The sequence below is a fragment of the Marmota monax genome, unplaced genomic scaffold (genome assembly GCF_021218885.2).
Source record: "Marmota monax isolate L192 unplaced genomic scaffold, Marmota_monax_Labrador192_F-V1.1 WCK01_AAM20220418_F8-fsc00003, whole genome shotgun sequence".
Taxonomy (NCBI): Eukaryota; Metazoa; Chordata; class Mammalia; order Rodentia; family Sciuridae; genus Marmota; species Marmota monax.
Window position 1 is genome coordinate 11,782,501 of NW_026694084.1, and position 19,599 is coordinate 11,802,099.

General features: G+C 33.1%; 1 protein-coding gene and 1 pseudogene across 38 annotated transcripts in view; both read left to right on the plus strand.

The window, feature by feature from the left end:
• Positions 1-19,599, plus strand: part of Rims2 (regulating synaptic membrane exocytosis 2) — a 567,034-nt gene that overhangs the window by 149,448 nt on the left and 397,987 nt on the right. The gene's annotated exons all lie outside the window — the stretch shown is intronic.
• LOC124106880 (tropomyosin alpha-3 chain-like) lies at positions 3,436-4,682 on the plus strand (annotated as a pseudogene).

Consider the following 19,599-nt stretch of genomic DNA (forward strand, 5'->3'; position numbering starts at 1 on the left):
TAAGCCTTATTATGATATTCTATATACAGTACTGTTTAATAGAGCTTTAAGCAATGTGAAACTTTTTTATATATTCACTATCCAACAGAGTAGTTTCCAGTCACAAGTAGTTCTTGACACTTGAAAATGGTCTAGACTGAGAAATTGAATATTAAATTTTAATTAATTTAAATTTAAATAGTCACATGTGGCTAATGTCTAGAGAAACCCTAAACATAGATAACAAACATTCTCTGCAAGAGTCTGGAAGAATATAAAACTTAGCTTCCCTTGCAACTGGTAATGGCTTTGTGACACAGTTCTAACAAATGGATAGAAGAAAATTGCTGAAGGCTTCTGGAATGATAAAAAAGATGTAGCTAGCACTGTCTTTTAATGCAAAGGTGATGACTGCCATTTGTGAAGATGAGGGAAAGGCCAAGACTATTGGAGTCATCAATCATGACATTATTGAGCCTGATATTCGAGAAAGTGTCAGTGGTTCTGAAGAGTGGCAGATCTGAAACTTGAAAGATGAGAAATTTGTTGTTTGGATAAAGAAGATAAAAAGAGGAGTTAAAGATGACAACTATATGTTTGCTATCATTTCACAGTTACCTTGTGTGTGTGTGCAGTGAGAGCATTTAAGATTTACTTTCTGAGCAAATTTCAATTATATGATAGAGTATTATTAATTTTAGTTACGTTATATATATAGGTCTTGAGAATATATTCATTTTGCATAACTTAAAACTTTATACTCTTTGACCAACATCTACCCATTTCCCTCCTCCCCTATCCCCTGGAAACCACCATCTTACTCTGTTTCCATGAGTTTGACTTTTTAAGAGAAATTATGCAGTAGTTTTGTTTTTGTACTGGTTTATTTCACTTAGTATAATGTCCTCCAGGTTCATCTATGTTGTTGCAAGTGACAGGATTTCCTTCTTTTGGAAGGCTGAATAATATTCCATTATATATAAGTACCACATTTACTTTATCCATTCATGTGTTGATGAATACTTAAGTGGATTTCATATCTTAGCTATTGTGAATAATGCTGCAATGAATATGAGAATGCAAATATCTCTTTGACATACTATGTACATTTGCTTTGGGGATATTACATATCACATACACAGATATATATATATATATATATACACACACACACACACACACACAGAGATATTCATATGTGTGTGTGTGTGTGTGTGTGTGTATAATCTCCAGTATATATGGCAATCCCAAAATAGTATTTGTATTTACCATAAGGCTTATATAAAGCATATTATAATTGTAAAAGTCTATTTTAAGGAAATAGTAACTTTGCATACAAAAACTGCACACTTTAATTTCTCCTTTCATATTTTATATTAATGATTTTTTTTGTATTTTTTACTCATTGACAAGTTATTATGGCCATAATTGTTTTGAACATTTTGTCCCTTAATTCTTATACTGGAGTAAGTAGTGATTAGCATACCACTACTATAGTGTTTGGGTATTCTGATTCTTGCCTTTAAAGTAAGTTTAGCACTTTCATATTGTTTCATGTTGTTAGCCAGTGTCCTCTCATTTCAGTTTTAGCATGTCTTTTAAGAAAATTCTAGTGTTGATAAACTCCTCAGCTTTTGTTTATATGTGAAAGTCTTTATCTTCCCTTCATGTTTGAAGGATAGTTTTGCTGGGTATATTATACCTTATTGGCAGGTTTTTACTTTTTTTTTTTTGGTCACCATTTTCAATATATCATCCTACTCTGTCCTGGCTTGCAAAATTTCTTCTGAGAAATCTATTGACACTTTTGTTGGGATTCCCATTTTTTTGTAACATGTCACTTTTCTCTTGCTGCTTTCAAAATTCTCTTTGTCTTTTGACTTTTGAGAACTTGATTATAATTTGTTTTAGTAGAAATCTATGGTTGTTTTTTAATTTAAAGCAGTTTATTGTAATGTAATACACATATAATTCATCCTTTTAAAGGGTACAATCCAATGTTTTTTTTTTTAATATGTTCACAGACTTTGCAGCCATTACCACAATTTTAGAGTATTTTTATCACCCAAGAAACTCCATAACAGTTAGCAATCATTTTCAATTTCTACCTCCCATGTCTTTTCTTATTTCTGAACCCCTGGTCCCAGGCAATTAATTTTACTTATTTTTATTTGCCCTTTTGGGACTTTTCTTCCTTCTTCTCTGTGTTTGCATGTCTTTTGTCAAACATTCCCCCTTCCCTCTGTAATCACTATTTTATTCTTTTTTTTTAATATTTATTTTTTAGTATTTGGTGGACACAATATCTTTATTTTATTTGTATGTGGTGCTGAGGATCGAACCCAGCGCCCCGTGCATGCCAGGCGAGCGCATTACCACTTGAGCCACATTCCCAGTCCTCACTATTCTATTCTGACCTTCTAGGATATCAGCTTTTTTAGTGTCCACATATGAAGGTAATCATATGATATTTATCTTTCTGTATGAGGATTTTTTCACATGATGTTCTCCATGTTCATGTTACCGACAGGCATTCGTTCTTTTTCATGGTCAAATAACATTTCATTGTGTATATATACTACATTTTCTTAACTCATTCATTCCTTGATGGACACCTAGATTGATTCCATCTTTTGGCTATTGTGAATAGTGCTACAGTAAACATAGGTGTGCAGATATCTCTTCAGGATGCTGATTTCATTTCCTATGAATATATATCCAATAGTGGGGTTACTGGATCATATGGCAGTTCTATTTTTAACTTTTTGAGAAGAGACTCACCAACATTTTGATTGAAGCTTTAGTATTATTAAAATGTAGAAGATTGTGTCAGGCATATAAAAGGAACTTAGCTAACACTGGCTGCATCAGTCCTGGTGATTCTTTATCTGTTTACATCAGCTTCCTCTCTTTTGATCTGGTCATTTAATCTGGTCATTTCAAAGAGAACTTTGAAAGTAAAATTGAACAGTTAAATTAAATATTGTGACAATTATCTCTTTATAATGTGTTCCCCACGCCTCAGTATACATTCTAAGGGGCTGCTTTCTGTGTGTGTCTCAGGGACCAATAGTTTCTAGCACCAAAGTATAGTACAAATCTAATAGTGTTCATTGTCGCAGGGTATTATTTGTATTATAGATTATATCTTTAAGAGCCATTGGTGTATATCTTGGGGTCTGTTACACTGTTAAGGCTTGCTCTTATATTGTGTGGTGAAAGTAGATGAAAATGTGCATAGGCAATAAAAAAGTATGCTCTTACCTGGAGTGTTCTACAAGTATAGGTAAATATAACTTGAAATAGGAATTAAAGTTCAGCATTTTGTTACATCAAACTAACTGGATCTTAACTATTTGAGACCCCACCAGAGTGTAATTAACCTGGGAATTGACCAAATTGGATCTCTAAGAATAGCTCTGTATTAACTTTAGCGGTCCACAAAGTTAAGTGACCGCGGTTTTCAATGAATAAGTAGTGATTCCTCAGAGACTTGTGTCTGCTCGGGAGGATTTGCTGGTTTAATTTTTTGTCTAAAATTTATTTTTAAGTACTTATAATAGAATTTGCTGAGTTGTTTGTGTGCCTTTTAAAAATGATGGAGCATTGTTCTTCAAACTGAGGGTTGGCTTATTTAGTTGAAGATGGAACCAAGTGAGGCTAGTGTTAAACCAACTAGGATTTATTGTCCTGTTGAAAGAGCAGGGTAATGGCTAATTAAAAGTAAGTCAAGATTTTCTGGGCGTAGCAGGCGGAATTAGGGGTGAGAAGCGGCTGTAACGCTGAGCTGAGCAGTCAGAAGGTAGATATTGCGAAGTGGCTGGGTGGGCACCCTGCAAGGGGTGGGATGAGGGGATCGCCACTGTCCAGGCGGTGAAGCACAAGATCCAGGTTCTGAAACAGCAAGCTGAGGATACAGAGGACAGGGATGACCGTCTCCAGCTGGAAGTTGAGGAAGAAAGGCTGGCCTGGGAACAGGCTGAGGCTAAGGCAGCCTCCTTGAACCGCAGGGTCTAACTAGTTGAAGAGGAGCTAATGAGCGCCTAGCTAATGCCCTGCAAAAGCTGGAGGAAGCAGAAAAAGCTGCTGATGAGAACGAGAGAGGTATGAAGGTTATTGAAAACCAGGCTCCAAAAGATGAAGAAAAGATGGAACTCCAGGAAATCCAACTCAAAGAAGCTAAGCACATTACAGAAGAAGCAGATAGGAAGTACGAAGAGGTGACTCATAAGTTAGTAATTATTGAAGGAGACTTGGAACCTACAGAGGAACGAGCTGAGCTGGCAGAGTCCCGTTGCTGAGAGATGGATGATCAGATCAGACTGATGGACCAGAACCTGAAGTGTCTGAATGCTGGTGAAGCATTCAAAAAGAAGACAAATATGAGGAAGAAATAAAGATTCTTAATTGATAAACTCAAGGAGGCAGAGACCCATGCTGAGTTTGCTGAGAGATAGGTAGCCAAACTGAAAAAGACAATTGATGATTTGGAAGATAAACTGAAATGCACCAAAGAGGAGCATCTCTGTACACAAAGGATGCTGGGCTAGACTCTGTTTGACCTGAATGAGAGGTAGAGCTCCCCAGTCCTGCCCTGCTGCTGCTCCTCCCTCTGATCTTGACTCCGCCTGATGCCCACCAGCCAGAAGCTGACCTTGAAACTGAGGGCTGATCTTTAACTGGAAGGCTGCTTTCTCCTTTCAACACCCCCTTTACTCCCACCCCCTTGTCTTTTTCACAAACTGTCTCTGCTTCTTCCCAGAGATTCCAGCTGGACTAGAGGCTGAGCACCATTGGGAGCAACATTTAATGTGAGCACAGTGCAAAGTGTCTTTAAAAGCCTGTTGTGATGTACACATTTTGTAATTACTTTTTTTTTTATTGTTACAGTAACCATTTGTAAAACATTACAAATAATTTTATAGCTCTGAAGCAGCAATTTAATTCCCTTCTCACTTTTGGCAGGTAACTTTTCAGTCTCTGTAGAGGAGGAAAAGAAGAATGGGCCTGCCTTACTGAGAGCCAAACAGCCCAGGGAAAGACTCACTGCTCTGTGCAATGGGAAACCTCATTGCTCTGTGCCAAGTTATCAGCCAAACCAGAAAGGTGATTCCAAGAGGAGTTAGCCAAAAAATAAAAACCTTACTATTCAGGTTTTGTTTTGTTTTTAGTTTTAAGGTATCTTTAGATAACTTTATTCTTATTTTTTCCTTTTTTTTTTTTTCATCAGTAATGACCAAATTAACATGATGAGACCTCTGAGACTTTTTGTTTTTGTGGTTCTGGGGATTGAACTCAGGGCCTGGTGCATGTTCGGCAAATATTTTACCACTGAACCATATTCTTAGCCCTGAGATCAAATTTTTCTCCCATTTCTACTTGCTTCCCAAGTGTTCACAGAATGGATCATGGGCCCCTTAATCTTGAGGTGACCATTTAATTGCTATCCTCCTTAAAAAATAAAAAAGAAAGAAAATTATGTTTTTGCTACTGATTTAGCCATATGAAACTCATCTCATCACCCTTTTCTGAGTCTGAAGCTGCTATATCTAAGAGTGCCATCTCATTGTGCTTTAAATCAGTGCTGGAGAATTTTGAATAGCTTATGTACAAACTTTTAAAGTTTTATATTATTTTGAAACTTTGCATCTTTGGAGTTGGGGTATCTGGCCACCCCATCTGGTCCTACAGTCTGGGCTGGCAGTGTGCTGATCTTTCAAAGTTTCTTTCCCAGCCCAATCCCCACTCCTAGGTGAGGTTTCTGTGAGGTCTGGTAGGAGTACATCCTGCAGCTTATTGGCTTAAAATGTACTCTCCTTTGTTGTGATCTCTTTGGGGCCAGTGGGAGAATGACAAACAATAGTGCAACTGTTTTGATACTGAATATTGACAAGTGTCTTTTTGAAATAAAGAACAGTTCCTCAAAAAAAAGAATAGTAAGATAATGTTCTCTAGGGATACACTGAAAAGAAGCCTAAACAAGAGACTTCAATTTCCATGGAAATTCAAGAGCCATTGACATTTGTTTGGTGGAGAAAATAGGGTGAGGGAAAGTTATTATTTGCTATTGGGATTTAATTGCCCTGGAATTTAAGACCATTCATAGATGGGATTTTACTAAATTCTCTACCTTACTTCCTCTCTGTATTATAAATTTTTAATTTTAGCACTTTTAAATGGCATCTTTTATCAAGAAGACAACATTCTATTTAATGCTTCTTTTTCTTTTCATACATAGTTTATTCTGTCCAGAGTCCCTTCTCTGTTTTGTCCACTCAACAAACTCATGGATTCTTCCAAATCCAATTTAAATAATTCTTTCTGCAGAAACCCTAAAAAGCTTTGTCAGTTCTTTCTCAGTATCTCCTTCATGTTGTTATTACTCTCTTTATCAGATTGTATTCTGACTTATTTTTTTTACTTATATGTCTGACATATAATAGTTAGACAGAAATAGTTTTTTTAAAAATTAAGTTATCACAAACATCTAATACAATTACTGAAAAATAGGAAATCCTTGCATGGTAGGTATTCAAATTATTTATCAATCAGTAGGCCTTGGGCACCAACCAATCAGAATGTATAGCTAATCAGAGTAGACACTGGTTATTACTCCATACTTTTGTATGCTGGCTAAATATTAGTATGGGTGGTCTGAATTAGGAATAGGCAAAGGCTTTTCTTTTCTTTTTTAATGTAGTGGTTCTATATGACTATTGATCCTCCTGAATGAATAAAAGATATTTTCACTCTTCCATAATATTGTTTTGAAATTAATAGAAGGGAATATATTGAGAGAAATAATTTCTCTACATTTGGGAAATGTTTTATTTTAATTTCTCAGTTTCTTATTTTGATTTACTTACTTCATAACTGATTATTTCCTATAGGAATTGAAGGGTAAAAAGGTTTAACTTTGCCATTCTTTTTTGACTATACCATGACTAACATACTCTTATCCAGTTAAAAACCAAGAAGAATGTCTTATAGGACACATATACATACAACATTCAGGGTTTATGGCCCATTTAGATGTGAGTCCTTTGTAAGGAGTGAGAGATGTTAAACAAAAAAATAGATAAAAGGAAGGTATTTTCTAGTTTATCCATAAACTATGTAGATTGTCTCTATGTTAAATATTACTATTGGAATCCATTTCAAGTGAATATAGTATGAATTTTCCTGTATTTTTTTCATGCCAACATATTTTTGCTTAATAGAGGCAGCTTAGAATTGGTAGCTAAAATTAAATTTAAGAATATTTTATATTTACAATTTAAAAAATAATATTTATACTAAAATATATTACATACCTCATGTACCTTTGAAAAGATAAAAAAGGGTATATTCTTTTTTTTTTTTTTTTGTGGTACTGGGGATTGAACCTGGGGCCTTGTGCATGGTAGGCATGTACTCTACCAACTGAGCTACATCTCCAGCCCCAAGGGTATATTCTTAAAACCTCCCTTCAAAGCAGAGCTGTTTATCTTAAATCATTTTAATGGCTTTTATTAAAATAGGTAGATATCTAGTTCATTCTTAATGTTTCTAAATATTGTAACTATTGTAATCAATACTGTATGGCCCTAAGTTTATATTAACATGCACATAATTGTTGCAATCATTGTACTGGTAGGTCAGAGCATCAGAAAAACATTTTTTTTTGTAACAGAATTAAAATTTTTTTATTTTTATTTTTTAACTACATGACAGCAGTGGAAAGCATTACAATTTTTATATAACAGAATTTTATGTATTTAAAATATATCCAATGAATTTAAAATACCCAAACTATAGGTAGATATTTAATAGAAAGCAGGAAGTATAATGAATTTACTTAATAAAACCTAAATATATATTGTATCAAGAACACTTTTTTAAAAGTTATAAACTACCAAGTACTATGTGCAGGGATTACAGAACTGAGTAAGACACAGTCCACAATCTTTCTTCCCTAAGGAGTTCAATTATGTTTATTTTATATATAGAAAACAAAGCTTCACATTGGTTAAACAGTTTGCCCAAAGGCCCATAATAAAGTGTCAGATTTGGGATGATTTATTTCAGGAGTGTCCTACTGTTTATTTTTGAGTTATTAGAATTATCTGGGACAGTCTTTAAAAAAAAATAACACATTTCAGTGCACACTCTATCAGAGTGTTTGAGGGTGAAGCTTAGGATTTGTTATTAGGAATGGTTACTCAGATTATTCTAATGCATAGTTAGGTTTAGATACAACTGTTTTCTCTGATTCTAAAGATTATTCCTTTTTAGGGGCTGGGGCTGTAGCTCAGTGGTAAAGTGCTTGCCTCACATGTGTGAGGCACTGGGATTGCTCCTCAGAACCACATAAAAATAAAGATACTATGTGTCCACCTACAATTAAAAAAATACTAAAACAATAATAATAAGTTATAAAAAGAGATCATTCCTTTCTAAAATTTAAGCCCTGCCTTTCTCTTGGTGTTAACATACTCAGAAATTAATGTCATGAATCCTGGATTTCCATAGTATATGCATGAAATATAAATTTCTGTACAGATAGTGGGTGGCTTAAAACATTAAGCAAGAAGTGATTTGTAAATATGAACCCTGTCCCTGGCCTAGATTGAATTTCCATCTTTTGTACCTTAATTTAAAATGGATGGGAAATGATTAATTTACATAGGTATTGATTTATGTCAACACAGAAAGCTAATATTCTGTGTTTAGGAATAAGTAGTTTTTCATGTGTTGTCAGAATAGTTACTACTAAGATTGTGAAGGGGAAAAGTGGGGAAGATTATACATTCTTTATCTGGCAAGCTGGAGCTCAAAATATCTTTTCCCACAGAAACAATCTTTATAAATGATTAAATAGAATATTACTGAATTTTACTAGATAAGCTGTTCTGACTTAACCTAGATGCCCATTGTCTTCTTTCGAGTTAACCGATGGGGAAGGGAAGAAATGACTTAGCAGGTAAGATCAGGCTTATAGAGCTTCTTGTAGAGGATGGTGATTTACAGTCTATAGAACTCTGCTCAGGAAATATTGTACACTTTAGCTTAATATAAAATGGTTGTGAATTGGGAAACTTGTATAATATGGGATTGTGGGGGTAGGGGAAGCTGAATCTTGTAAGGAGTAGCTGAGGTGGTAGTTCAGATACTGATATTGAAATGTGTTTGTTTCAAGTCTCTAATTTTAAAAAATCTTTTGTCACATATATTTTTATGATGATGTTTAACATTTGCATCATGTTTAGTTGCAGGGGTACAGATTCTAGCATATTATCAATATTGATATTTATAGTAAAATTGTTAGAGCCTCTGAAAAATATATATCCAATGGAATCTAAATAGCTCAGCAGTTTGATAACTTCCATGAGTATAAAAAAATCCAACACATGAACAAAGTTTTGACAGCCAAATGTTTTCTTTGTTTTTCCTTGAATTTTTATGTACATTCCACCTCCTCCACAGTATTTTATACACATGTAATATGGTTTTTTTTTGTTAGCAATCACCTGGATTTCCAAAGATAGAATATATATGATTACATCTCCTTAAAAATCATCTTTTCATAGTCTGTTCCAACAAAATATGCATATATAGTAAAAATTTAAACATTTCTTTGACCATAAGGCTTACAGTTTTGAAAAATTTCTAGTGAATTGAATCATAAGTAATTGGTAATTACTAATATGCAATTTGTTGAAATAATGCAAATATAAGTTTTGATTAAAATTATTAAATATAAGAATTTTTTTGGAGATGGGTAGGATTATTTTTCTTTCAAAGTTGTTCACAAATCTAGAGACTGAATTGGAATTCAGCATAAATTCCATTTCTTTTATCTTTATAGATGCAAGTGCTAAAGAAATTTGTTGACATTAATGACTGAATGCGAATAGAAGGAGTTAGGCAATAACAATTCACTAATTTCCTCAAACTCCAAGCTATGTGACGAAAAAATAGTAATCTATTTGTCAAAGATAATTTTGTTATATATCAGTTGAGCACTAATTTAGGTTTTTCTTCAATTTGATGAAAACAAAAATTGAAAACCCTGCTCTCACAAAATTTATTAACTGGTTTGTGATTTATTCAGTTAATTTCTGGGAGTTATAGCAAAAAGTGTTACCAAGACTCTTATCAAATGACTATTCTTACTATTCTTAGAGACATCTTTTTAAGCCAATATACTTAACCCAAAAAGGGTTTGGAAAAATGTTAATTTTAGTACCCTTAATAATTACAACTTATTTTAATAAAACTATTTTGTCTTTTCATATGCTTTAAATTATTTTTTATAAGTATCTTAGAATTGCATATTTAGCTTTCAGTTTATAGAAATATGGAACATATTAGCTAATAGGCAAAGCTATTCTTATTGTCAACTAAATCAGCCAAATGAAACCATCTGCAAGTCTTATTTTGCTTTCAACTTAAATAAAATATTAATACATATTCTTTGATAATCTTATTGTGACAAAAATTATGTATGAGTGGGCTTCATTTACTCATGCATTACTTGAAAACATTTAATAATTTATTTTGGAATTATACTAATAATGCATTACTTGAAAACGTTTAATATTTTAGTTTTTAGAGAGAGAGAGAGAGAGAGAGAGAGAGAGAGAGAGAGAGAGAGAATTTTTAAATATTTATTTATTTTTTTTAGTTTTCGGTGGACACAACATATTTATTTGTATGTGGTGCTGAGGATCGAACCCAGCGCTGCGCTCATGCCAGGCGAGGGCGTCACCGCTTGAACCACATCCCCAGCCCACGTTTAATATTTTATACTGGTATTATACTACTAATAATTTCTCTTTTAGTGGTAACATCTGATACTTCAGTCAGGAGTAAACATTTTCTCTATGAAGAAAAGAGTTTTCAATGTAGAGCTTAAAGTTACAAGTCTTATCCATAATATATTTCTTGTGATTACTCACCGAACCAGCTCTATTCTTGGAGATGTAAGTTGCTAACTAAAACAAAAATAGCTTGAAGATGAGTAGAATATGCACAGTTTTGAAATCTCTTCACCACCTGATTCCTGAGCATGTTTCTTGTATATGCCATAATTTCATCAGCTATATTGTTCTCATTATGATTGAGAATTACTGGAATCTCTAGATAATTTATCTGCAAGTAATATAATCTACTACAATTTTTGTCACAGTTTGAACGGGACTGCATGCAACTTTATCAGCTCTACAAAGTACAGTGGTATATTTAAGAGGGTTTAATAAAAATTACGCTGATGGACTCACTAGCTAACATCTTTTTAGCTATTAACTTATGGAACATGTATAATAACCTACTTTTGTTGTGTAAGATTTTCTGTGTTTAGCAGTGAGCAATATTAATTTGTAAAAGTTTTTTTGAATAACTTTTGTTATTCAATAACAAAATAACTTGAATAACTGTCTTGAATACCTGTCTTGAATAACTATCTTGTAAGTTACCAATACTTTCAGTTTTTTCCTTATAACAATAATAGCTTTCCTTAGGATTTGAATGTTTTTCAAATAAATGATACTTCAAGAAAAATGGTTTTATACCACTGTTTGACAATAATGTTTCAACCACAGTCTCTTGGGAATTCTCTGGAGTACCATATACTTTTACAATTAGAAGTCTTTTCCCCAAAATGGTTGTATATCCAACAGCGTCTTCTGGCTTATTCTCCTATCTTCCTTCTTAAATTTGTACAAATTTTTAAAAATGCAAGTTATTAAATAGCAATTATTATAAGATTGCATATCACCTTTAAAGGTCTGATCTACTTTGTTAGTGTTTAAGATATTTTTTATAAAGAACATGAGTTTAAAATGATAATCTCAATTGTTCCCTACCCTCAAATCATATATTCCAGTATTACTGTAATGAGAATTAAGTTTATGCTATATCTTTTTTCAAAATGTATTTAGCCAGTATCATGACTTAAACTATAGTATGCCTAATGTTCTCTAAAATAGAAGAAACCTCACATTTAGTAAGCAAGTATTGTGTATGAGTTCTAGACATAGTTCCATTTATATTAATATTAAGTTTACAATTGCATTGTACATTTTCTGTATGTACTAAGAAGCATCCACATATCATTAACAACATGGCCATAACTGGGCTGAAGTGTTTTTTTCTGTCATTTCCTATTTATGGAGTGTTTTATGGTTTTGTTATCTCAGATTGTTCTGTTTACTTTTATCTTGTAAACATACATTATTGTATACTTCAAGGAAGTATTTGAGAATACATGATTTTATTGGTTCAAGTATGATGCAAACTTATAGGGAATGGGGGGCTGGGGTTGTAGCTCAGTGGCAGAGCACTTGCCTAGCATGTGTAAGGCACTGGGTTCGATTCTCAGCACCACATACAAATAAATGAACAAAATAAAGGTCCATCAACATCTTTAAAAAAAAAAAAACTTACAGGGAATGGACCTAAAACTTCTCCATCAAGTATAATCTTTGTCAACATATTTTGATATATAGTCACCACCAACCTAAAGAAAGTTCTTTGATTTTTATTTCAATTCCCAAGTAAAGAAACACACTTGTATTCTTAATATTTTAAGAGTTTAAGCTCTAAAATGGTGTTGAGCCTTAGCAAGTGCTTTTTCTTTATTACTTGAGATATGATTTTTTTCTCCTTTTTTCAGTTAACATTTTGAAATACATAACTGAATTTCCTGATGTTGTACCATCCTTACATCCCTGGAGGTATTGATTATGATATAAATTCTAGTTGTTTAGGATTTTGTTATTTAAATGTTAGCTTATGTTTTAACTCCAAATGTATGTGAGTGGAATTAACCTGTGCTTTGCTTATTTATGTCAAAACTCCATTAAGCTAATAAGATAAATAAAATAAATAAAATAATAAGATTTTATTATCATGTTTAAAATTTAATTTTGTGGAACAATTTTATAATACATGAATTAATGATTCCTTTGGTAGAATTCACCTGTAAAACTGTAGCAGTTGTTATAGGTGTTCTACTCATGTGCCTACAACCCACCCTGGATGACATCTGTAAATAGCTCTTGAGCATACCGATAGCTTCCTAAACCTCTCTGCTTCAGAGCATTTTATGGCCATGAAAACAGGCCTAACCTAAAAGGGAGGGACAGGAGTTCCATTAGCTAATATGTACCCCAGTTTCCTTGATTCTGAGAAGATTCCATCATGGCCAAGTTTCATTTGTCTCCCCTCGCCAAAAGTATAAAAATTGGTATATTAGTAATGTTGCATGACCATCATTATCTAATTCTAGAACATTTTCATACCCTCCTAACCCCAAACCCCTGTGTCGATTAGCAGTCATTACCATCTCCTCCCACACCCTAGCAATCACTGATCTACTTTTTTCTCCATGGATTTACCTATTCTGAACATTTCATATAAATGTATTTATTTGATATATGACCTTTTGTGCCTGACTTATATTAATGTAGGCTATTAAGTGGTATCTTATTGTGGTTTTTATTTGTATTTCCCCAATGACTGATGATATTGATCCTCTCTTCATTTATTTGTTGACTATATGTATATATTCTGTGAAGAAATATTCAAGTCCTTTGCTTATTTTAAAATTTGGTTCCCTTGCCACCCTTATTTTTTCTTTTTGCATTGTTGGGAATCTAACTGAGGGCCTCATGCATTCTACTACTGAGCCACATCTCAACTCTAAATTAGATTATTGATTTTTAAGAGTTCTTTTTATATATTCTAGTTAGTAAACCCTTATCAGACATATAATTTGAGATATTTTTTCCATTCATTTATTTTCTTGAAAATATTGTTTGCTTCATTCTTTTCCTGAGCCCAGTGAACAAAGATGTGTCCTGCTCATGGTGGTAACAGATGAGCTACAGCAAGGAGAAACTTTGAAGGCTTCTTAAAGTCTAGGTTGGAACAGCTTTACCATCATTTTTGCTTCAGTCTATTGCCTAAAGCAATTCATGTGGTCAAGGGTTAGAGAATCATCTTTCATGGGAAGAACTGAAAAGCCACATGGAAAAGAGTATGAATACAGAGAAGAATATAGTACTGAGACCATTAATTCAGTCTATCATGGGGGCCAAACTTTTGAAGAGCCCAAACAAAAATCAGCTTTATTTTAATCCTGGTATTGCCTTAAAATATGTTCTGTTGATTTTTGTCCTCCTATGCCTTGAGCATGTTTCTACTTTTTTGCTCTAAAAATGGTCTCTTTTGAGGAATTGAGCTTCACTTTGAGGAAAAATATGTTAACGCTAATCATATCCAGACTTCAACATTCAATTAAGACTTGTTCTCTTTTCAGGGTTCTTGGCTAAAAGACCTTGATAGAGATGGGTATAGTAACCCAGAATCCCCTTTAAAGAAAGGTGTGCTGCCCAGCTGTGAGTAGTGGAGAGCAGACAGATTCAGCTGTCAACCCCTTCAAGGTAGCTTCAGCTGTAGAGAGAAGCCTGCCAGACGTGATGCCTTTCCTGGGCAGCCACATCCAGTGGCTGAGAGGTGTGTGCCAAAAGGCCTTGTCAGTTGTCCTAAATCTAGACAATGCTAGTGAGCAGTTCTTGCCTCAGTAATCCTGCAAGATTGGCTAAGGGTACTTCATAACTTACCTTATGTCTAATACTGCTTCCTTCTTCTTCTTTCCACAGAGTTGATTCAAATAAACATCTTGCTTTACCCCCTTCTGAGAGACAGAGGGAAAGGGAAAGAGAGAAAGAGAGAAGGAGAGGGAGAAAGAAAAAGAAAGACAAATAGTTTGATGCATAGATTTTTTAATTTTGATGAAATCTAATTTTTCTATTTTTTCTTTGGCTTATTCTTTTGGTATCACAACTAAGAAACAGTTGCTTAAACTAAGGTCACCAAGATTTACTCTTATTTCTTCTTTAAGAATGTTATAATTTTAGCTCATACATTGAAGTCTTTGATTCATTATGCTTGGTTAAATTTTTGTATATGGTGTGAGTTGGGGATTCAACTTTGTTGTTTTGCCTGTAAATATCCAGTAGTTTCAGTGCCATTTGTTAAGAAGACTATCCCCATTCAATATTCCTGGTACCCTTCTTGAGAATAAAAAACCCGTAGATGTACACTTTTTTTTTGTGGGGAGGGGGGCTTTGGGGACTTCTCATTCTATTCCAATGGTCTCTATATATGTCTGTCCTTATGTCAGTATCACACTGTCTTGATAACTGTGGCTTTTTGTAGTAAGTTTGAAATAGAGAGTATGAGTTGTGTAAGAGGACCCAATCACTTTATATTTCATTAATACTTATGGTATATTTAAAGAAACTAGCCTATATTTAGAGGTTTTTTCAAGAAAGAAATTATGTTATCAAGAGTATTACACAGAAATGGCTGTTTCTAATGAAAAATAAATGTGGCATTCTCCCTCTTCTGATCTAGATTAGATTCTAAAATTATTTGAGATAAATCAAAAGTGTATTTCAATTGAAAAAGTTTGGAAACCTCTGAGATAAACACTATATATCATTTTAATTTAAATGTTTAAGCAATTTAGTGCACACAAAAGTAATCTTAAAATACTTTGTTTCCATGCTTTGAATTTTATTAAACAAGTATTTTTACCAGAAAAGTAAATTTCATAGTAATATTTGAATTTTAAAGTCTTAATTGCTACTTTTTTTCTTAAAGATAGTTTATGAAACTTGGATTGTAGAAATTTACAAAGCAAACATTTTAAAGAAAGTAGTATTCTGTACCTGTGGTTAATATATTAATTTACTCATTCATTGAATAAATCTTTGTATTGTTTAGGCATTGGAAGATAGCAATGAGCTAAATAGGTAAATATCTCTTATCTTCCCAGAAAAAAAATATTTTAGTTAGGGTATGCAGGCAACAAATGAGATAAGTAAGGATTAGAATGTGTAAGCACCCTAGAGAAAATGAAAATTGAGACCCCTTATTTTGGGTGGTTTTTGGTGGTTTGGAAGGTCTTAAAAAGTGACAGTTGAGCTTGAAAATAATGAGTTAGTTAGTGTTTACATTTTAGGAGAAAGCAGATCAGCAAGTACCAGGTCCTATGGTAGGTACATACTTGACATGTTGGAAGAATAGCAGTGAAGTTCAGTGTAGCTGGGGCAGAGCAAGTGAGTGTGGAACAAAGAAGTAGAGAACACTATAAGACACAGGGTGAGATTGTAGAGAACCTTTTGCATCACTATGAGGACTTTGGCATTTATTCTAAGTGAAATAGGGAGCATTAAATGTTCTGATTAAAAAACAAGATTATTTTAATTACATTTAAAAAGGCTTACTTAGACAATTTTGTTGTAATAGGAGAGAAGAGTGGAAGCTGGGAGATTAGTTACCAGGTTATTGCAATAATTTATGTGATTGATGTTGGTTACTTAGACTAGGGTAATTGTGGTGGAGGTGGAGAGATTTTATCAGATGTTTTTAAAAAGTAGAATCAAGGGTTTTTTTTGTTGTTGTTTGTTTTTCTGGGGAATGTGTATGGTATATGAGAGAAGAAGGTCATTCCAAGATTTTGGCCTGAGGCAAACTGGAAGAATGGAGAGTTGCCATTAATAACCATAAGTAAGACTGTGGATGGATCAATTTTGGAGTGTCTAGAATTCAATTTAAAAAAAATTTTTAAAGTTGTAGATGGACGCAATACCTTTGTTTTGTTTTTATTTATTTTTATTTGGCGCTGAGGATCCAGCCCAGGGCCCTGCACATGCCAGATAAGCGCTCTATCACTAAGCCACAATCCCAGCCCCTAGAAATCAATTTTAGACTTGTTAAATTTGAGATAAATCAAAATACAAAGGCACTGAACCAGATATAAAGATGTGCTTTAAATTTTGTGCTATGATAGTATTGTGATATGGCTTGTCTTTTTTACAGTAGTAGATATTTCTTAGGTGGACTAAGCTGGACCTGCCTTACATTTGGAGTGGGTCAGATGATTATATGTGATTAATTATGTTATTATCTTCTAGCAGTGCAGGAGCCAAAAGTACACTTTGCAAAGGAAAGTTCTTATAGTAGTCCATGGCTTCTGGAAACTTATTTGCAAGAAATCATGGAGGATCCCAAGTAGTTTTTATCATTAATCTTAAAGTATTTAAAGAATTACTAGCAAGAATTTGAGAATCAGGTAAATGAAGCTTTGTGCTCTGAACTTTTCCCCCTCTGAATTAACACAACTTCTTAAAAATTTATTCTCCTTAAAAGGATTGTTGTATTTTCTATATCACTATATTTCATTAGTGTTTCACCATCATTGCCTCTAGCTATACATTTGCAATTTGGTAAACTGACATCTTCTTTACCATCTGTGAACCTTCAAATAGTTATGTCTTGTCCCCTTCCTTTTATAGGATATCCTCTTCAGAAATCCTCATGTTCTGGTTTCTGTTTATAATGAAGTCTTTTAGGTGCATATACCTTCTATTTCAAGAAAAATTAAACTTGCTTTCCCCTGTTTTGAAATCAAAATTTTACTTTAATGTTGTTGATATGATTTAATAGTTCTATAGTTTATTCATCATAACTTGTAAGTTCTTCTAGATTATGGAAAGTAAACTGTCAGTGTATAATATGTTTGTTTATATTTCCTCTATTGAATTTTTGAATCACTCAATATGCAATGGAAAATAATTATTCTAATCAATATCACATTTTAAATTATAGAATAATGATACTGTTTCAACTCATTTTGCCTGAGTTTTTATTTTACACATTTTTAATGGACATTTAATATGTTTTTTAGGGGAAAAAGTAGGTTAACTATGTAGTTCCAATATGCAGTGAATTGAGTTGAGCCAGATTGAACAAAGTGCCATAGCACAGACTAGTGGGAAAACATCACAACTACAGCAATATTGTTTCCTTAATCTTGTAAGATAACCCAACCATTTTAATTGTCTTAAAAAATTAGAGAAGTTTAAGCTAAAAATCCAATTCAAAATTAAAAATTTGAAGTTTCATATTATTATGAAGGCAGCAATTACCTATTCTGACAATAATCAATATATTTTAAAATGCTTCTCTAGTTTTTTGTAAAATTACATTTAGAACAGAAAATTTATAAAGCAAACTATTTGCTTTGAATAAAATAAAATAAAAAAGAAAACTACAAGATGGGCTGTAGGTATAGCTCAGTGGTAGAGTACTTGTTTAGCATGAACAATGCCTTGGGTTCATGCCCAGCAGTTACAAAAAAAGTACAACTAATTGGTTACTGTTTATATAATTGCCTGATCCCTTTACTCCTACCACTCCACAAAGAAACTTCTGAAAGTAAGCTATATCTTTTCTTTTTTGGCGGGTGGGGTACCGGGGAATGAACTCAGGGGTACTTGAGCCACATCCCCAGCCCTATTTTGTATTTTATTTAGAGATAGGATCTTACTGAATTGCTTTTGCTGAGGCTGGCTTTGAACTTGTGATCTTCCTGCCTCAGCCTCCCCAGACACTGGGATTATAGGCGTGTGCCACCTTGTCTGGATTGTGTATTCCTTTTTTATATTTTTATTTTATTCTTTTTTATTTTGAAATGTTTCAAACATGTAAAAAAGTTTGAATAATATCCAATTATAGAAATCTTAACATTTTGCCATATTTGTTTTATATTTGTCTCTTATTAGAGATATAGCAGTTATCTCAAATACTTATCATTCTATGCATGCTTTTATTTGTATAGTTTATACACCTATATAGCCAAGCCTAATATGTTATTTCACAAGATTTTAAACTTGATATTATGGTATAATAGTGTGTATACTTTCCTGAAATTTGCTTTCTTTGTCCAACTCTTGTGTTTTGACAGTTATCTCAAAATTACATTCCTTTAAATTTGTTTATTTTGACTGCTACATATAATCCTCTTGCATGAGTATGCTATAGTTATCCATTATCATATTGACTTACATTATCTATATTTTTTTCTAATAGAAATAGTGCCGAATGAACATTCCTGTTCATGTCTTCTGTGCCTGCTTGAGAGCTTTTCTAGAGGAGAAGTGAGATTTCTGGGCAATAGAGTATACATAGCTATTTTCAATTCACTAGCTAATTCAGAATGGTTCCTCAAACTGGATGAAATAACTTACAATCCTGAGAGGAATGTTTGTATTGGTTCCTTTCTCTCCAATGCATGGTATCTTCAGACTTTTAAATGTGGCCAACCTGATGACATGAAATAGTAATTGATTTTTTTTATTGTATTTTGTATTTGTTCTTTTTTAGAAATACATGACTGTAGAGTATATTTTGGCATATTACATGTACATAGAGTATAACTTCCTATTGGTAATTGATTCTTAAAATTTTGCATTTCCTGACTCATGGGGTTAAATACCATTTGTTTATTGTCCAGTTGGGTTTCTCTATGGAATTATTTGATCTAATTCTTGATCTATTATTTTACTGTTATGTTTCTCCTTTTCTTGTTAAACCATGGAAGTTCTTCACACATTCCAAATTCATATCTTTTGTTAACTAGTTACATTGCAATAAAACTTATTCCAGATTGGGTTTTCTTTTCTTACTTTGCTTATTTTTTTAGTTAGAAGTGTTAAAAATCTTAACATAGTAGAATTTATCATATAAAAAATAGTTTGTGTGTTTTTGTATCTGGATCAAGGAATT